Source organism: Odocoileus virginianus, chromosome 20 (assembly GCF_023699985.2).
Source record: "Odocoileus virginianus isolate 20LAN1187 ecotype Illinois chromosome 20, Ovbor_1.2, whole genome shotgun sequence".
NCBI lineage: Eukaryota > Metazoa > Chordata > Mammalia > Artiodactyla > Cervidae > Odocoileus > Odocoileus virginianus.
This window is the reverse complement of record NC_069693.1, coordinates 20,225,876-20,243,789: the sequence shown is the minus strand read 5'-3', so window position 1 is coordinate 20,243,789 and position 17,914 is coordinate 20,225,876. Positions and strand designations below refer to the sequence as shown.

The 17,914-nt window shown below is 48.8% G+C and overlaps 1 protein-coding gene across 9 annotated transcripts in view; it reads left to right on the top strand.

Moving 5' to 3' along the window:
- Positions 1-17,914, top strand: part of ZNF536 (zinc finger protein 536) — a 443,559-nt gene that overhangs the window by 180,494 nt on the left and 245,151 nt on the right. The gene's annotated exons all lie outside the window — the stretch shown is intronic.

The window sequence follows — 17,914 nt, the reverse complement described above, 5'->3', positions numbered from 1 at the left end:
CCCGGTGGCCACCCTGCGGCTTAGCCAAGGCCAGCCGAGGGACACTGTCTCCAGGCCGCAGGGATGGCTGGGGACGAGGCCTGGCTGCAGCTCATTTTCATTCTCCCTTTAGTACTCCGCCTGCTCCAGGATGCCCCGCTTCAGGTTCCATGTGTCTGGATGCCCTTGTGTCCCTGGCATGCACACAGGAGGCTGCAGGGGGCCCTGTGCTTGGAGCAGGGGCACTGCGTGGAGTCTGGTCTCTCTGGGGCTCTCTGCACAGTGAAAAGGAGGCCAGGAACCCTTACAGTGCAGGGTGGGCAGGGAGAGCAAGGGGAATGAGGTAAGTGAGGAGGTGCTCTGTGAACCACAGAACGCGGAGCACTCCAGGGCTTCGCTTTCCTTCATCAGCCAGTAGACGTCTTTATTGAGCGTACATAGTACAGTAGGCTGAGCACTCAGATTACGGGGCATCTTTGGAATCTCAGGAAGCTGGGGGGCACCCCTGGGAAAGTGACGTTGGGCTATAGATGTGCAAGGTGCCGATGGTGGGGCGGGGAGAGGATTGCTATAGAAAGAATAGCATGTGCAAAGGCTCTCTGCTGAGAGAACCTATGAAATCCACACAAACTTTCTGAAGACTTCTGAACTATCATGAGTAAACAGATAAAATCATTTTTCCCTTGAAGCAAACAAGGAAAGCCGTATGGGAAAGACCCAGTGGTGGAATCCCAGATCCCTTGGCAAATGGCACGGAGATGGCTGAGCAGGGTGAGAAAGGCATTCTTGGTGCCTGTTGTGCTTATTTTGTGTTCAGGGGAAGCAGGAGAAGGCTCAGTCTCCCTCTTCCCTTCACACCAGACAGTTCTACAAGTACCCAAGCCAGTGGGTGGCTCGGGACTTTAGGGTGTGCATGGAACCTTCTGGACATTCCAGATCTAGATTTGAATAAACTCAGTGAAAGAGAGCAAAGATGGGAATAAATTGTCATGATTCTGGGCAGGGGACTGGATGAGCAGAAGAGAAGCTGAGAGGTGGGGTGGCGTGGGGTGGACTGGAAGAGAGGATGGGGTCTTTCATTAACCAAGACTCATTTGGTTTCAAGTAACAGAAAATCCAGCCCAAACCAGCTTAAAGCACCAGGATGCAAAGTATGTAAATAGTTCAGCTTCAGGTGTCATTTGATCAAGGAGCTCAAATTATGTTACTTAGCGGCTGACTTCTCTCTTCTGCCTCTTTGGCACTTGTCCCAAAATGCTACATCTCCACCATCAGCAGTTTCAGACTCTTGGTAGCAAAATGGCTGCTAAAGCTCCAGGCCTCTCTGGAGTGTGTCTGAAGCACCGGTAGCTCACTCACAAGCCCTAGCTCTTACTCTCATTATTAGGTCATGTGCTGAGCCTTGAATTTATCACCAAGGCCAGGGTTTGGAATATTCTGATTGGCTCAAATGAAGCCCACAATCAGGATCTGAGGTTTGGCTGCATTCCACTCAAACGCCAGGACTAAGGAGGAAGAGAGGACTTCCCTCATGCAGGGACAGTGGTGAGTGTGGGTGGAAGGAGATGGATGCCTGTCCAAGTGTCTGCAGTTGGTGGAGGAGTTTGCACCTGGTTAACTCTGCTCCCCAGTGGTACGGGCAGGAAACCAGCCCCATGAGTGTGCAGAAGTCCCAGATCCCGATAAAAGTCACGAGCCTGAGAGTGGTATTTATGGGAAGCCCCTTCCCAGACAGAGGGCTGGCTTCCCCCTCCCAGCAGAGCTGTGGTGGTGGGGCCAGTAACATACCCCAGCTGGGCGTGGCTGTGGGAGGCCCCTCAGAGGTGATCTACTTTGGCAAGATCTTTGTCACACTCCAGGGAGCTACAAACAGGTAATGCTTGGCTTCCCCAGGCCTGTGTTATGAAAAGCTTGAGTTACAAAACGCTCTGGCTATTAAAAACCTGCTACTGACTTTAACGGCAATAAAATATCTGCTGTTTATGAGTAATTAGCCACTTCTGAAAAAGAGCTCTATTCCTTTAAATTTATGGGGTGCTTTGATTTATGCATTTCATGGGGGGATGTCTTGTTACATCACATCAACCTGATGTAATTTGATGCAAATCAAACACATGAACGGGCGAATGGAAGCATTCTCTCCTGCCTCCTGAAGACTGTTTCTAAATGGGGGGTATCTATGGCCTCTGCTCCATCTTTGCTCTTCTTGCTTTCTTGGGAAAGACTTGGGGAGATCCTGAGCTTCTTCCATCCTGGGAGTGCTGGTTGCAGCCCCTGACCGCCTTCCTGGGAGGATCTCACACCCCCGAGGGTGGCACAGACTCAGCAGCAGCTGGTTCATGAGCTTCATGCCATGCTCCAAGCTCTGCAGAGGCTGGGAGGCCCCAGGCTGCCAGACTTCCTGATTGTTCGGACCCCAAGAATGGTCAATACACACAGGACATGATATAATCAAGTGTCTAATTTTATATTATCTGATTGGAGAAGGAATTATGAAAAAAAAAAGAGAGATTGATGAGTTTGGGATCTGGTGGTAGAAGGTGTATTATGGAAGTCTTCTGGTAGCTCCTGGCCCCTATTTGGCTGCTGAGGGGGCAGAGGCAAAGACATTCCAGAATTTGTTGGTTGCCCTGCCCATCTATTTATTTGTGCATTATTTCTTCTTTCATCCACTCAGTCAGCCAGCCAACATTTACTTGCTGCTGCTGCTGCTAAGTTGCTTCAGTCGTGTCTGACTCTGTGCAACCCCATAGACGACAGCCCACCAGGCTCCTCCGTCCCTGGTATTCTCCAGGCAAAAACACTGGAGTGGGTTGCCATTTCCTTCTCCAAGGCATGAAAGTGAAAAGTGAAAGTGAAGTCACTCAGTCGTGTCCGACTCTTAGAGATCCCATGGACTGCAGCCCACCAGGCTCCTCCGTCCATGGGATTTTCCAGATAAGAGGACTGGAGTGGGGTGCCATTGCCCTCTCTGCAACATTTACTTAGCATCTACTAAATTTCTTCATTGCTTATACAGACACATATCTACTAATTTGCTATGTAACTTTGGGAGGGGTCATCATTTATCTTCTGGTGTCAGTTTACCTATCTGTTAAATAGGCACATCAAGCTAAGTGAGTAGGAGCTGGATGATCTCTGAGGTTTCCCTAGTTTTGCTACCCTGCTACCATCTGTGCATCCCTTCCCTCAAGAAGCACATCTGTGAAAAGGGAGGAGATGCCAGAGCTCATGCATGGAGTAGGGACACGCCCCCCAAGCAGTTGAGGAGAAGGTAGGAAGTGAGATTGGGTCAGACTGCAGTGGCCATTTGGTGGAAGCCTTTGGCATGAATTCTTATTTGTGGCACAGGGACAACGGTGCAGGTTGGTCTTTGCCTTAAGTGGAGAGAGCCACGGGAGCAGGAGAGTGCACAGAGAAACAGGCTGGCATCAGGCATGGGGCTGTGTAAGTGGAGCCAGATGGTTGGGTCCAGCTGTACCCACCACACACAAGCCACTGCCCAGCAGACTGGCTTCCTTGGCAGGACTCTGATGCTTTCTAATAGTTTCCTCTGGGTGTAGCCAAAAGTGTGAGCTTCGTCTTCTCACACTGAGGCCTCTTCTTGGGAAAGCACTTTCTAGAAGGCTTACCCTCCCAGGCTGGCTTGCTTGAAGCCACAGTTGATGGTGTCCAAGACTCGCACCGTAGCTCTGAGTCCTTCCTTTGGAAGGAAGCTGTGGTTGGAGCAAGGTGGCCTCACCATCCTCCACGCTCCGCCTTGGCTGTGCCACGGTCTCATGGAGAAGGCTGCGGGTTCTCACAAGGCCTGGGCGTAGCTTTTCCTGTAACGAGATTAAAATGGAGCCTTGCTATTGTTTTGAATCTTTTTTGCTTTCTAGTCAAGAGTGACATTTTTATGGTTATTAGCCAAATTCCATTTCTTCTGTGAATTGCCTGTTTCTCATGCCTTTTGTCCAGATTTCAAATGGGGGTGTTCAACTTTTCCTCATTAGCTGCAAACACTTTTTAAAAGAAAAAAGATAAGGTGATTAACCCCTTGACTACCACACAGGCCTGGGGAGCATCTGACTTCCAGTGGGGGAATGGTGACTGCCCAGGACTGCTTGGTTGTAGGCGTGATGGAGACTGGGCGGTGTGGATGTGTGGATGGCCACTGAGGTGGTAGAAGAAGAGGCAGCAGGCAGCAGTGGAAGCCTCTACATAGAGCTCCTCCCCGCTGTGCCAGATGCCACTGCAAGGACTTTATATAAATTACTGGGTCCCATCGGAAGAACTGTACAAAAAAGATCTTCGTGACCCAGGTGATCCCGATGGTGTGATCACCAAACTAGAGCCAGACATCCTGGAATGCGAAGTCAAGTGGGCCTTAGGAAGCATCACTATGAACAAAGCTAGTGGAGGTGATGGAATTCCAGCTGAGCTATTTCAAATCCTAAAATATGATGCTGTGCAAGTGCTGCCCTCAATATGCCAGCAAATTTGGAAAACTCAGCAGTGGCCACAGGGCTGGAAAAGGTCAGTTTTCATTCCAATCCCAAAGAAAGGCAATGCCAAAACTACCACACAATTGCACTCTTCTGACACGCTAGTAAAATAATGCTCAAAATTCTCCAAGTCAGGCTTCAACAATACCTGAACCATGAACTTTCAGATGTTCAAGCTGGTTTTAGAAAAGGCAGAGGAACCAGAGATCAAATTGCCAACATCTGCTGGATCATTGAAAAAGCAAGAGAGTTCCAGAAAAACATCTATTTCTGCTTTATTGACTATGCCAAAGCCTTTGACTATGTTGTTGACTTTCACAATAAACTGTGAAAAATTGTTAAAGAGAGGGGAATACCAGATCACCTGACCTGCCTCTTGAGAAATCTGTATGCAGGTCAGGAAGCAACAGTTAGAACTGGACATGGAACAACAGACTGGTTCCAAATAGGAAAAGGAGTACATCAAGGTTGTATATTGTCACCCTGCTTATTTAACTTATATGCAGAGTACATAATGAAAAACGCTGGGCTGGATGAAGCACAAGCTGGACTCAAGATTGCCGAGAGAAATATCAGTAACCTCAGATATGCAGATGACACCACCCTTAAGGCAGAAAGTGAAGAAGAACTAAAGAGCCTCTTGAGAGTGAAAGAGGAGAGTGAAAAAGCTGGCTTAAAGCTCAACATTAGGAAAACTAAGATCATGGCATCTGATCCCATCACTTCATGGCAAATAGATGGGGAAACAGTGGCAGACTTTGTTATTTTGGGCTCCAAAATCACTGCAGATGGTGACTGTAGCCATGAAATTAAAAGACGCTTACTCCTTGGAAGGAAAGTTTTGACCAACCTAGACAGCATATTAAAAAGCCGAGACATTACTTTGCCAACAAAGATCTGTCTAGTCGAGGCTACAGTTTTCCCAGTAGTCATGTATGGATATGAGAGTTGGACTATGAAGAAAGCTGAGCACCGAAGAATTGATTCTTTTGAACTGTGGTGTTGGAGAAGACTACTGAGAGTCCCTTGGACAGCAAGGAGATCAAACCAGTCAATCCTAAAGAAGATCAGTCCTCAGTGTTCATTGGAGGATCTGATGTTGAAGCTGAAACTGGAATACTTTGGCCACCAGATGCAAAGAGCTGACTCATTTGAAGAGACCCTGATGCTGGGAAAGATTGAAGGTGGGAGGAGAAGGGGACGCCAGAGGATGAGATGGTTGGATGGCATCATCAACTCAATGGACATGAGTTTGGGTAAACTCTGGGAGTTGGTGATGGACAGGGAGGCTTGGCATGCTACAGTCCATGGGGTTGCAAAGAGTCAGACACAACTGAGCGACTGAACTGAACTGAACTGATCCTCCCAGTAATCTTATTATTGCCCTGTATCACAGATCGGTAACTGAGGAAGTACCACCTTGGAGCTCGTGGGCCTTCAGGTCTTTTGAAATAAGACACAGTTCACTTTTTGCAGTGGAAAGCATGTATCATGTCATACAGAGTCCCAGGAAAGAGATTCCTCCGGGGCCCCAAAGATTTCACTAGCCACCGGGCCGTTGACTGTGGGTGCTTCTGAATGCTGTTTGCTGCTTGTTTAGATCGTGCCTCCACACCAAGCTCCTGAAGCTGAAAAATGCTCTGTGTCTTCCAAAAGCCTGTCCTTGGGAAGTAACTCTGGTCCTCCTGAGGTGAGGGCGGGGAGACACTGGTGTCATGATTGTGACGATCAAGTACAGCCTGTCCAAGGTGGGGGGGCGGACCAACTGCCGGCTGACAGCCCTGGACCCATGCACACTAAAGGCATGTTCTCGCCTGTGAAAAGAGAAACGTTCGTTTTTAACGTCTCCCCTAGAGTTCGGCATCAGTGAAGTTCAACTCCAGTCATTCTGTGATTGGTGAAGGTTCAGGCTCAGGGCTTGGCTGGGAGGTCCCTTCCTTGCCAGCTGGGCCACAGCGGCATGAATCAGGACAGAGGAGCTGAGCAGGGGGCCACCTGGCCAGCCTCCTCGGCTGATGCTTGGGAAGCTGTGGCTCCCAGAGGGGCTGGGGCCCTCCAGGCCAAGAATTGTCTAGGCTGAGGTGCGGGTGTGTGGTTCCAGAGAGTGGAGGGGGTGGAGGCTCTGTTCTAACAAGTGGGATGGGCTGTTGTGTCCAGACCTGCTACACGGGAGACGCCCACTGGGAGAGCAGGTGGGTGCCCCTGCCCTGGGGGGAGTCAGCTACGTGCAACCCCCCAGGCTTGCTCTTCTCGGCCTGGGAAGGTTGCTCTGTGGGGCTGCACATCGCCAGGATAAGGCATGCTCTGTGGCTCCCTCACTCCTAACTGTGGGGGTGATGGGTTCCCGGGGTCTGGGAGGGAAGTGTCAACAGAGGTTCAGAGTAGGGGCGAGGGGAGTGCCGGTGTCCTCCTGACAATAGACCTGCTACGAGGGAGATGTGGTCACTGCGCTCCGAAGCCTCCGGGTCTCCTGACCCTTTTGTGAGTGGGCAGTACTCAGAGGTTATCAGTCTCTGTGGCTGATGTTTTGGGTCCCTGTGCCCTCTTGCTGGGGAGCAGTCTGAGCCTTTTCTCTGCAGGGCCTGGCACAGTACCTGGCTCATGGTGGGTCATCAGGAAATGCTGAATGAATGAATGGATGGATGGATGTTTGCATGAGCAGGTAGACTGAAGGAGGCAGAGCAGTCAGTAAACAATATGGGTTTATAAAGAGCAGGTTGAGGGGTTTGGAGTCCATTCAGCTAGAATCTGTAGGTACATATTATGTGTGAAACCTTTTGTTTGGGTCAGATATTGGTCCCTGGAGGTCTTAGACAGGATGGCAGGAGTGAGACAGGGACCCAGATAATCCACCATGAGACGGAGTGGGATTAGCTCTTCACAGAAGGTATGAAGGCTGGGGTTGGAGGTGGCTGCATGGACAGTGACATTTGACATAAGGCTCCATCCATGGGACAAACTTCTTACCTGGCTTGTGCCCTGAGGAGCGGAGAGCATGGCCTGCCCTGGTGACCCGGGAGTGGCCTGTGGTCTTTCTTCCCTGGGTCCCCTTCTCTCCTCCATGAGAACTGCTGTCTGCCAGGCCTGCAGCATTTGTTGCTTGGTCTGTTCATTCATTTATTCGTTCATTCCCTAATTCAATCATTTATACTTTTGGCAAATATTCATTGAGCCTGGCTCTGTGCTGGAGGTGCCCCAGTGAAGCCGATGGTCATGGTCCTTGTCTTCAGGGGGCTTCTGGTCAAGTGTACAAACAGAGCCAACCCAGTGTGTAAGCCACTGTAAGGGGCTCCTTCAGCCAGGAGGAGCCCTGTGGAGCAGGCACCGGGGCTCCACCCTGGGCCTGGGACATCGAGGACGGCCCCCTGGGTGAGGTGGCATTTAATCTACCCACAGAGGACAGGGCAGGGAGAGTGTGCCAGACAGAGGGACTGAGACGCACATAAGACGCACATCTGCTCGCTCAGAAAAGGGAGTCCTCTCTCCCAATTCCGACAGGTTTGGACAAGAGTTGGCAGAGGGTGCTCCCTCCCAGGTGGCGCTAGCGGTAAAGAACCTGCCTGCCAACCCACTCCAGTACTCTTGCCTGGAGAATCCTGGTGAGCTACAGCCCATGGGGTCACACAAGGTTGGACACAACGAGTGACTTAGCATGCACACATTCGCTCCGTCCTCAAGCACGTGTGAACTGCTGGAAATTCATCCTCTTCCCCAGAGGCCACCTGCATGTGGTGGTGACACCCATTGCTGGGATAAGAGCCTGGCCCAGCCTTCCCTCCTCTCCCAGGAGTCTGGCTCGGCAGAAGCAGGCCAGGCAGCCTGGTGACCTGTACAGGAGCTGGAGATGTTGAACTGGGGACCTGAAGGGCCACGAAGGAGTGAGTTCTGGCTTGGCCTTGTCTGGGCCCCGTCTAGTGGTCTGAGCCCAGTGGTTGCAGGCAGCCGAGGCCCCACTGGTGCGCCTGAATTTTTGCTCAGTAAGGATTGTGTGTACTTAGGAGATGATGTGTATCTGAGCTTATGTCTTCGACAGGTGCCCCTGTGAATGAATCTCCCTGGGCTGGCTTCTATGAATATTTCACAGTCAGGCCCTCTTTGATCACTCTTGCATATGTGCATTCTACATTATATTTAGTTTTGCACTGAATCAAATCTGAGGCTTCTGTGAAACGAAAATAAACTCTTCGACACGATATCATAGTCCAGAAGGGCTCAGACTTAAACGGCTTTAATCAGGGGTGAAAGGGTGATGAGGTGTAGCTGAGCACCCTGCCCTCTGTGGGGCATCCTGTGGGTCACAGTCCCCCAATTGTTCTAGGGCAGCAACTCTGTGCTGAGGCTGAGCAGGGAGCCAAGGTAGGTTAGTAGGGGATTAAATATCTAACTTCCTGTCATGATGAAGTCTGTTTAAAAAGGAAACGAGAAAGCCAGTGAGAGCGAAATAATCAATACACTTCATGACAACTGCTGGTATCTTTCTCGGTTTTGTGATATTTCAAAAGTTAGGGCAGTCACTAAAAGCTTATATATATAGTTTTAGTTGCTTTCCCTGATGGGGTGGACACAGTTCAGATAAATCAATTACATCAAATTAGGGGATCATTTCCTTCCCAAATCATCCCATCTGGGAGGAATGGAAACACCACTTGATGGCTGAGATCCTAGGGGGAGAGGCCTGGGCTGTGACTCACAACATGCTGTCCATTTTTGTGATACTCTAGGCCATCTTCCTCTCCTGCAGTGTGATCATCAGAAGCTAGATGACAGCTCTGAGTAGGACTGGGTCCTCCAGGAGCTACAGGCGGGGCTGAGAAGATGCTTACTCTCAGAAAGCCCCACAGCAGAAGAAGTGTGACCTCTGATAACCGTGCAGTATGGCACCACCAATGTCTTAACCATTCCAGAGAAATAGCATGGGAGCTATGGGGATTGAGTGATCGCCTCCAGCCTGGGGCAAATCCAGGAAGGCTTCTTGGAGGAGGCAACATCAGGAAGGTGCATGGAAGGTAGATTTGGCCTGCCACCCTTGGAGAGGCTTGTGTGGGCTGCCAGGATTTTTGGAGTGACCCTTCTTCCACTTGTTTTGCTGTTACAAAGAGGAAGAGGGGAGACCAATGCCTTCTTCCAAACTCTAAGTATCCTTTTCTGTCTCATGCACAGGTAACCCTCACCAAGGTGAGAACTTCAGCCCTTACATGTTTGGTTTGTGGTCCAGGAGTTTATTTTCACCTTCTATTTTTCTAAAAACTAGAAGATTTTGAAGAATATTTATCTCCTCTGATCCACATTTGGTAGAAAACTGCTCATGTGTCACAGCAGTGCTATGAGGCATGTGTGTTAGGTGATGACTCCAGTGGGGGCTTCTTGAGCCCCTGTTTTGCCCCAGATATAAACTCCATGCTCCATAGATTGACACTGAAGTCTGCGCTTGGCCACGTCCTCCCTGTCTTTCCCAAGAACATTCTATGCTGAGGCCCCATGTGGCACACACTGACCCCTCCGTCCCACACACCCTTCTTCCTCTTCCCTGCTTACTCCAGGCTCTTCCCAGGTGTTCTCCGTGATCTCTCATCCCTTCTCCCCGCTGCACCCCTTCTCCACCTCTCCCAGCCTCAAAGCGTTATCGAGTCCTTGTTTCAGCACTGGGCCCTGCTCTGTGGTCTCCATTCATTTGTTTCCCTTCCATGAGTGAGCTTCAAAGGCAAGACCTGGTCTTGCTTGTATATCTCTATGTAGGCATTAAGGAGTGTTATTGAGTGATGTGAGGTCCACTTTACAGATGCACCAAGAAAGTTGGCCATGAGTGAGTCTTCATTAGCCACTTTGATGTGCTTTGCTTGTGCCTTGGTTATGTCCTTCATGTCTCAGCATTTACTCTACTCCCAGATGAAGGTCCTTTCTAGATCACAAAGTCTGCTGTAGTCAGCTCCTGAGAAAGGGGTTACACAGGGCACAGTCCTCTGTCATTTAAATGCCACTTTCTCTCTCCTGCAAATCCATTTGCCTTCTCAAAATCCTGTGACGTGTGTAGGACAGTTAATACCAATCCATTTTAGAGACAAAGAAACTGAGGCTCAGGCAGGTGCCCAAGGTCAAATTGATGTCAGTGGAAGAGCTGACAACTAGATGCATGTCAGTGGTCTTTCCAGTGCTTTCTCTCTCCTTACTCCAGTCTATTGGGGGAATAACCCACCTGACACAGAACAGGAGCAGGTGGACTAATGTATCCGCTCTTAGGGATCTTAAGAAACCAAGATAATATAAATAAGTGGTTGTGTGACCCTCCCCCAACCAGCAATTGACAGACGTAGCATTTCTAGCCCCAAAGTGCCCTCCAGCATGCCAGCTCCCAGCGGTGCTTTCTTTGGAATATACTGCCTATTTCCACTCTGGGCACACGTGGCTGTGACAGCTCTGGTTCCTTGGCTTCCTTTGAGCTTTGCCGTGAGCTGAGGCTTCCTTTGTTTCCACATGTTTCACAAAGGAAGGCGCTGGCATCTGCCAGCATCCAACCTAGCAAGATGGAGCGTGGTGTGGACATCAAGGGAGCAGCCTTCCCTCCAGCATGTTTTGCTCGGGCTCTGGAGTCGGGCTTCCCGGCTGTGTGACGTTTCCAGGCTTACGTATTCTGAGCCTCAGTTTCCTCATTTTTTGTACTGGACTAGTATGGTACCTGCCATCCTAGGTTCTGTAAAGCTAAACGAGATAAAGGGTGTGAAGTACCTAGCACAGTGCAGGCACTGATGCACGATGCTGCCATGAAGAGGGGAACGATGATGAGTATGAAGAAGATGATAAGGATTCAGATTCTGTGGCTGATGTAAGTGGTGATGATGAGTGGTGGCTGCAGTGAAGATGGTGATCATGACAATTATTGCTATTTTCTTTGAGAGCTCTCGCTGCCTGACAAGTTCACAGTCTTAACAACTACCCCACACGAGGTTAATTCCACCCCTGTTTGCCTGGCTTTGTGTGGGGTGGGCGGATAGCGAGCCAGGAACTACTGGCAGAAGTCTGCTCTCCCAGAGAAGAGGACCGGGAGAGCCCTTGGTGGATGTTTTCCTTTCCCATCTGATGTGCTCATTTTCTGAGTTCAGTTCTGGGCTAGTTTCAACCTATCCAAAAGCCAACATGCTGGAGAGACCTCTTGGCCTTTGAGAATTTTGAAATCATCCAAAGTCTTCAAAGAGAGGTGACTTTTTTCTTCTTCTAAGTCCTCCAACTCTTGTCTCACCAACACTGAAACTGCCTGGGCTTCTGTGGGACCACTCAGTTCAACCAAGTTCTGCTCCCCTTTCCAGGCAGAGACCACCCTGACACTTTGGCCAACCTTCCACCCAGAAGGGAAGGTTGGGGAGTTTGACCATGTTCTCCAACTTGACTCTCCTGGTTACACAGTCACCATACTCTGCAGCCCTATTTGAATATCATATTTTCATTAATAAATTCAGCAAGGATTTAACTGTTTCTGGCCCTGTCTCATAGCGTTGTCTACACATCAGTCAAAACGGAACAGGTCACCCGTGCTGCCCTCCTCTTTATCTATTAATCATCTGGCAAATAAACCACTCAGTATCCTGCCCACCTCAGTAATGTTTGTGATGTAATTTGTTTGGATGCCCAAATGTCACCAGCGTTGATTGTAAGAGATGAAAAAATGTACTTGCTCAGCATCGCAAGCTTTAGGCCAAAATGTAAGCATGAAATCTCTGGTTTATTTTTGTAATAATGTTTACAGCTGTTTAATGACCCTGAAAAGGTTCAGTAGTCTGGTGTTCTGTATTTCAGAACAGGAGTGTATTATGCTTATAACAACCTTGGTTAAACAGTTTGAGCTACAACAATTGGAAAAATGGTATTTAATAAGAAGCCATTGTATTCTAGGTGAAGTTGTCTTAATTACTGCTTATCTCAGGTGTTAAGAAAGCAAGGTGCGTTGTGGGGAGGGGCCAAGGGTCTTTTGCGCCCCCCAGGAAACAGGTCCACCTACTGCCAGAACTGCCTACTGTGACATGATTTGGGGGTAAAACCCACAATGGTGTTTACAACCCTTCTTGTGAACCCAAGGCCCCTATCCCTTGCCCAGCCACTGGGGATGTTGGTCTCCTGCAAGGTTTCTGAGGCAGTGCCTCTACCTCATTGATAAAAAAGGGAATATTTAGTTGTGCTTGGCTAGACAACAATATTTGATTTTTAAAAATCCAGTTGAAATGGTTATTTTGAAAGTCATTTTATTTCCCAGCTATTCTTTTTCATGGTATAAGGATAAAACTCCTTCATGCAACTTACTGGCAAGATCTATATTTTTTGGGCTATTCATAAGATTACTTTTTTTTTCTGTGCTAGCAAAATGAAACTGTGTTTTTGTGTAAAATTTATTTAGACTCCTAGCAGCTGGCATTTCTGGTGTCCTGATAGTTTCAAATTTCATTCTGAGTGAAAGATACAATTAGGTTTTCTATTGGAAGAGTTAAGTGAAAACTTTTGTCATTGATATCACAGGAAATAGTCTTGAAGGCAGAAATGCAAAATCAAAATAACTATTAGCACCATCAAAGGCAGCTGAATGGCTCACGGTACCTGCAATGATGGGGGTGAGGAGACAGAATGCATTTTGATAATCTGCACATCCAGTGGTGGGTTTCATATGCTGAGAATACCCTCATCATGAAATTGCAGAGCTCAAGTAGAAACCCTCTCGGCTTCAGAAGCTTTCAGCTGGGGCCCCTGCCTGTGTTCAGAGGGGGGCCTGGCATTTTCAGGTGAGGAATGCCATGGTGGCCAGGACTCGGGTCCGGGCCTGGGTCTTCCTTAATACGGACGGTAGGGTTGAGTTCCCCCGTGCCCCACCATGCCCCTGGGCTCAGGATAGGGTGGGATGTGCAGTGTTTCCATGCTGGAGGGCTGACACACCCGAATCGACGGTTCACAGCATCCCCTTCCCAGCCTCATCTGGCTGCCTGTCTACCGTTCAGTAAATTCCGTATCGTTTGGTTCCTTCCATTAGTCAGCCGGGGTTTATTGATCTTCCTGCTACAGTTTGGGCTGGGGCCACAAGCTAACAGCTGGGAGAGCTGTCCTCCATGTTTAATAGTTTGTTTACTGCTTTTTGATTGTACTAACGGTTTTCCTACCGAGGTGAGAGGGTTAGATGGCTTACTGTATAGGTTCCTCAGAAGGTCCCAGCTGCCCAGTTGCCTTCAGCCCGGGCTCGTGGCCTACCCTGTACTGGCTCCTGGCATCTCAGTGTGGGTCCCTCAATGGCTGGAACACAGGGTGACGGCTCCAGAGTCAGGGCTGGGGCGTAAAGGATGGGTTGGTACTCAGGATAAAGTGCTCCCAGGTTATTAGTGACCATGTGGGGCAGTGCTGTCTGTGGATGTGTGTGTCTGCCCCCTGTGTCAGGACAGGGCAGCGTCTGCCGGGGACACTGACACGTGTTCCCTGCAGTTCTGGGAGGAAGCGCTGTGGTCCCAAAGGGAAGGCAGTCTCCCTGCGCTCGCTCCCTGAGGGCTGGGGAATAGGAGACATGCCACCTTCCGCCAGAACCACGAGCCCCTGGAGGCAGCCCCACCTCCCAGGCCCTGAGCTCTTAGGGCTGCTTTATCAGTAGGATGAGTGATCCCTTAGTTTCCCAGGGATTTCTTGTATTTCTTGCTAGAGGAAATTCACTTAAGGGCTTGCTGCCCCTCCCCTAACACAGTCATATTCCTGTACACACACACTCACATGCGCGCGTGCACACACACACACACACCGCTATACACCTCGATTGCAAATTCTCTAAACTTTGAATTCAGTCTCTCTGGGGACTTTTCATTGCTTCCCTCTTACTGGTGGCTTTGCTTGCACTGGCCCCCTTGACCCAGAAGCCCTTGAGGGCAGTTACATAAAGGCCCCAGGCAAGCATTTATTGAATGAGTGAGATAAGGGGTAAATGAATTCCGGATGGGTGAAGTATCAAGGCTGGAGAAATTGGGGCTGACCCAGGTTTTGTGAGTCTCAGGCTGGGCCCGGGGCCAGCTCGTCCTGCCTCGGCTGCTTTGGCCCAGGGACAGCGCACCAATTACCCCTTGCTCTTTCCAAGAACTCACTCTCCCCTTTCTTGCTCTGAGTCTATCAGCTGGCATTGGTGTGACTGACCCATGGCTGCGCCTGCACCTGCTCATGGAATCACAGGGTGTCAGGTCTCACAGAGCATTCTGAGATGATGTCTGACCCTGCCATACCGTGGGGCTCAGCACAGTCTTTGCTGGGGCTCAATAGAGGAGCCGAGGGCCATAATCCTCAGAGCATCTCCTCCAGCTCTGCTGAAATTCTGGGTTCTCCCATGGATCCCAGGATGGATGATCAAGTTCTGAAGGACTTAATTGCTCTGTCTCCTAGTGCCAGCAGCTGGGCCGTCAGAGGTGATCCAAGCCCAGATGGCCACCATGAGTACTTATAGTGAAAGTGCTGGTGCAGGGGCATGGTTCTCCCTTGGCTGCTTCTGGACCACCAGATTCTGGGTGGAAACCCAAGGCCTTTCTGACTCTGACAGATTCAGATTGTTGGATGTTCAAAGACTTGTGCAAAAGCTGAATTTGATTTCCATGAAGTTGGAGTGGAAGTGTTTCTACTACAGGCTAGCCTTCGTTTATGGGCTGTGTTTATAGGGTCTGTTCGATCATTCATCCATTCAGTTATAACGATCTGAACTTACAACGATCCAGCTCGGCTCTAGGCCCTGAGGCTTTATTTGTGGCCAAGGAAGACATGATCCTGCCTGCACATCTGCAAGAGGGTCAATAAGAAAACTGCCCCCACTCCTGTGATAAGTGCCCTGAAGAAGAAAGTAAGATAATGGGGTAGAGAGAGGCTTTGGGGCTTAAGTTTTCTGTGACGAGGTGGACATGGAGGGTTTTTGTGAGAAGGGGATATGTAGTTGAGACCTGCATGAAGGGCTGGAGCCGCCGGTGCCTTATCATATTCTTGAATATTCTGTAGTCAACAATGGCACCTGAAGACTGGTTGCTTAAAGGGTGTTTAAAAAAAGCTTTGTTGACTGTGGGGGGAAAAATAAATTGAGCATAATAAAAGAATTCCATATTCAAACCTAACTTGAAAACTCCTCAAGTTCAGTATTTGGCAAATTGAGCTGTTACGTCTACAGCATGACTGGGGGTGGGGGATGTGGTCTTCAACTTGATGCTGCTCATCCAATCTGATGTGCAGTCTTGCTGCATTGCATATTCAGCCTCCTCTCCCTCCTGCTTAATTGGCGTCAGTTCAGCAGCAGTAACCTGAAAATAGCCCGTCTTCCTGGATTCATGTCTTCTGAGCAGGCCAACTGGGCAGCCTTTGGCAGTGGGCCATCCATGTTGGCTTTGGACTTTCCAAACTTCCCCAGAGCTGTTGGGTGGAATTCTGAGCACTCCCAAATGGCTTTGGGGTTATGATCCGTGTTTGCTCAGGAGAGGAGCCAGAGCAGCTGGATGGGGCTCGAAGGTGGTGAAATGGCTCTAGACAGGGCCCTTTTCGGCCCCAGTCCCGCTCCAACAGCTTCTCACACTGGACCTGCTCCTCCTTGCTAGTCAGCGGATGCCATGAGTGCTGGGACTGGCCAGTCTTATCCACTCGTGCATCTTCAGTGCCAAGGACAGGGCCTGGCACATGGTGGAAACTCAGCAAGTCTACTGAATGAATGCAAGAAACTCCTTGAGAAATTACTCCTTTTTGACCAGGCTCCAAAATGAGCTTTTTTCTTTCTTTCTTCCTTTCTTCTTTTTATTTTATTTTTTGAGTACAGACTGCCACCAGAGACAAATGGAAAGCATTCTTTTACTCCCAGTGACCACGTGCTTGTCTGTGTGTGTGTGTGTAGTTGCTCATGGATAGTTGACCCTGCACCATGGTTGCGGTTTCTCTCCCTCCTGGAAATAAACCTCATGTCTTTTTCTTCTCCTCTCTTGCAAGACAGACTCACAGCCTCTGTCCTCTTGCCAAGGAAGTCAGGTCTCCCGTTGGAGAACCTCCATCCACACACAGTCTGCCTGGCGGGAAGCCCAGTAGGCAGCGGACCCCACCAGGGCTGAATGTGCTTCCTCCACAGTTGAGCTCTGTCCCCACACATCCCCCTGGGGAACTGCTTGGCCCGGGAATCAGTCCTGGCTGGGGTTAAGCCGTACTCCTGGACCACCTGGCTGGCCAACACATCTAAACATTGGGATACAAAGGGGATGGATGTGTAATAACTGTTCCAGTGGCAGGAAACAAATTTGGACTCCTTCAAGTGGAAGACAGATCTGGAAATGGAAGGGTCCCAGGCATGGATTCAGTGCCTTTCAAAGTTGAGCTCCCCACATGCTCTAATATAGAGGGGACTATTCCTTCTGCCCCGTCCCAGAACGATCTGGCTTTAGCCATTCTGCATAGGCTGCAAAGGGGCAGAAAGGACTATTAAAGACAATTATGCAGACCTGCTTTGAGTGTTAAGTGTTTAACAAACAGCTTTGAGTTCTAATTTTCTGCAAAACACATACTGCAGGTACAATTTGTACTCATTACTGTATATTGGGAAAGTTATTAAAAACACTCAAACTTGGTTGAGACTTCCTATGGCATCTTCCCTGGATTTTAATTGGTTTTTATCCAGTTCTATAAAAGATCTCTTTAAGCCCAATCAAAGTCCCAGCTGCAGATACCATGCCAGTTGAAGGACAGGGTAAGCCCACTCTGCGGTGGAAGTCTTTACCCCCTACCCAAATTTGAGCAGTCTCAACAATCCACTATGATTCCATCATGAGATAATTTATACTTCTTTCGATGGGCACGGTTACCAAATAACAAAATAACAGTGTTTTGTAACAGAAGGGTTAAATCTTAATCTCTAAGGTTTGCAAAGCCGCTACTCGCAGTCTCCTTAAAATTTAATATACCTCGTTAATGCTTCCTTGCAAACACTGAAGGATTTTTATGATTATAATCATGTGTTACAGCACCTAGTACTGTTTCTAAGCAGCATACTAATCAGCTTAATGAGATATTACTGCACTTTTTGTTGACTAAAGCAAAATCCCTTTTATTGTTCTAAAGCCTGTCCTTTACTTTATTTTTTCCCAAAACATTATCTTGTTTTATTATGTACCAGTAAATATCGTGCCATTGGGTTGGATTTTTTTTTTTTTTTTGCCAAATCATAAAATAATCTCTTTCATCTCTGACTGGCGAATATATTGAATATAGTAACCAGAAACAAAAGTTCCAAGTGAGTCAGTTTGGTCTTTCAGTTAAAGCCATTCTGCCCTGTGACAAACTCTGAACTGAACCAACAGGTGCAGGTGCTAAAGTGGGGAGAGGAGGAAAAGTTTAACACGTAGACCCCTGATTTGTTATTAGGTGTTGAAAGTGGTAAAACATTAATAATTTAAACATGAATGAATAATTGCAGTCTGTAAATAGAAAATACA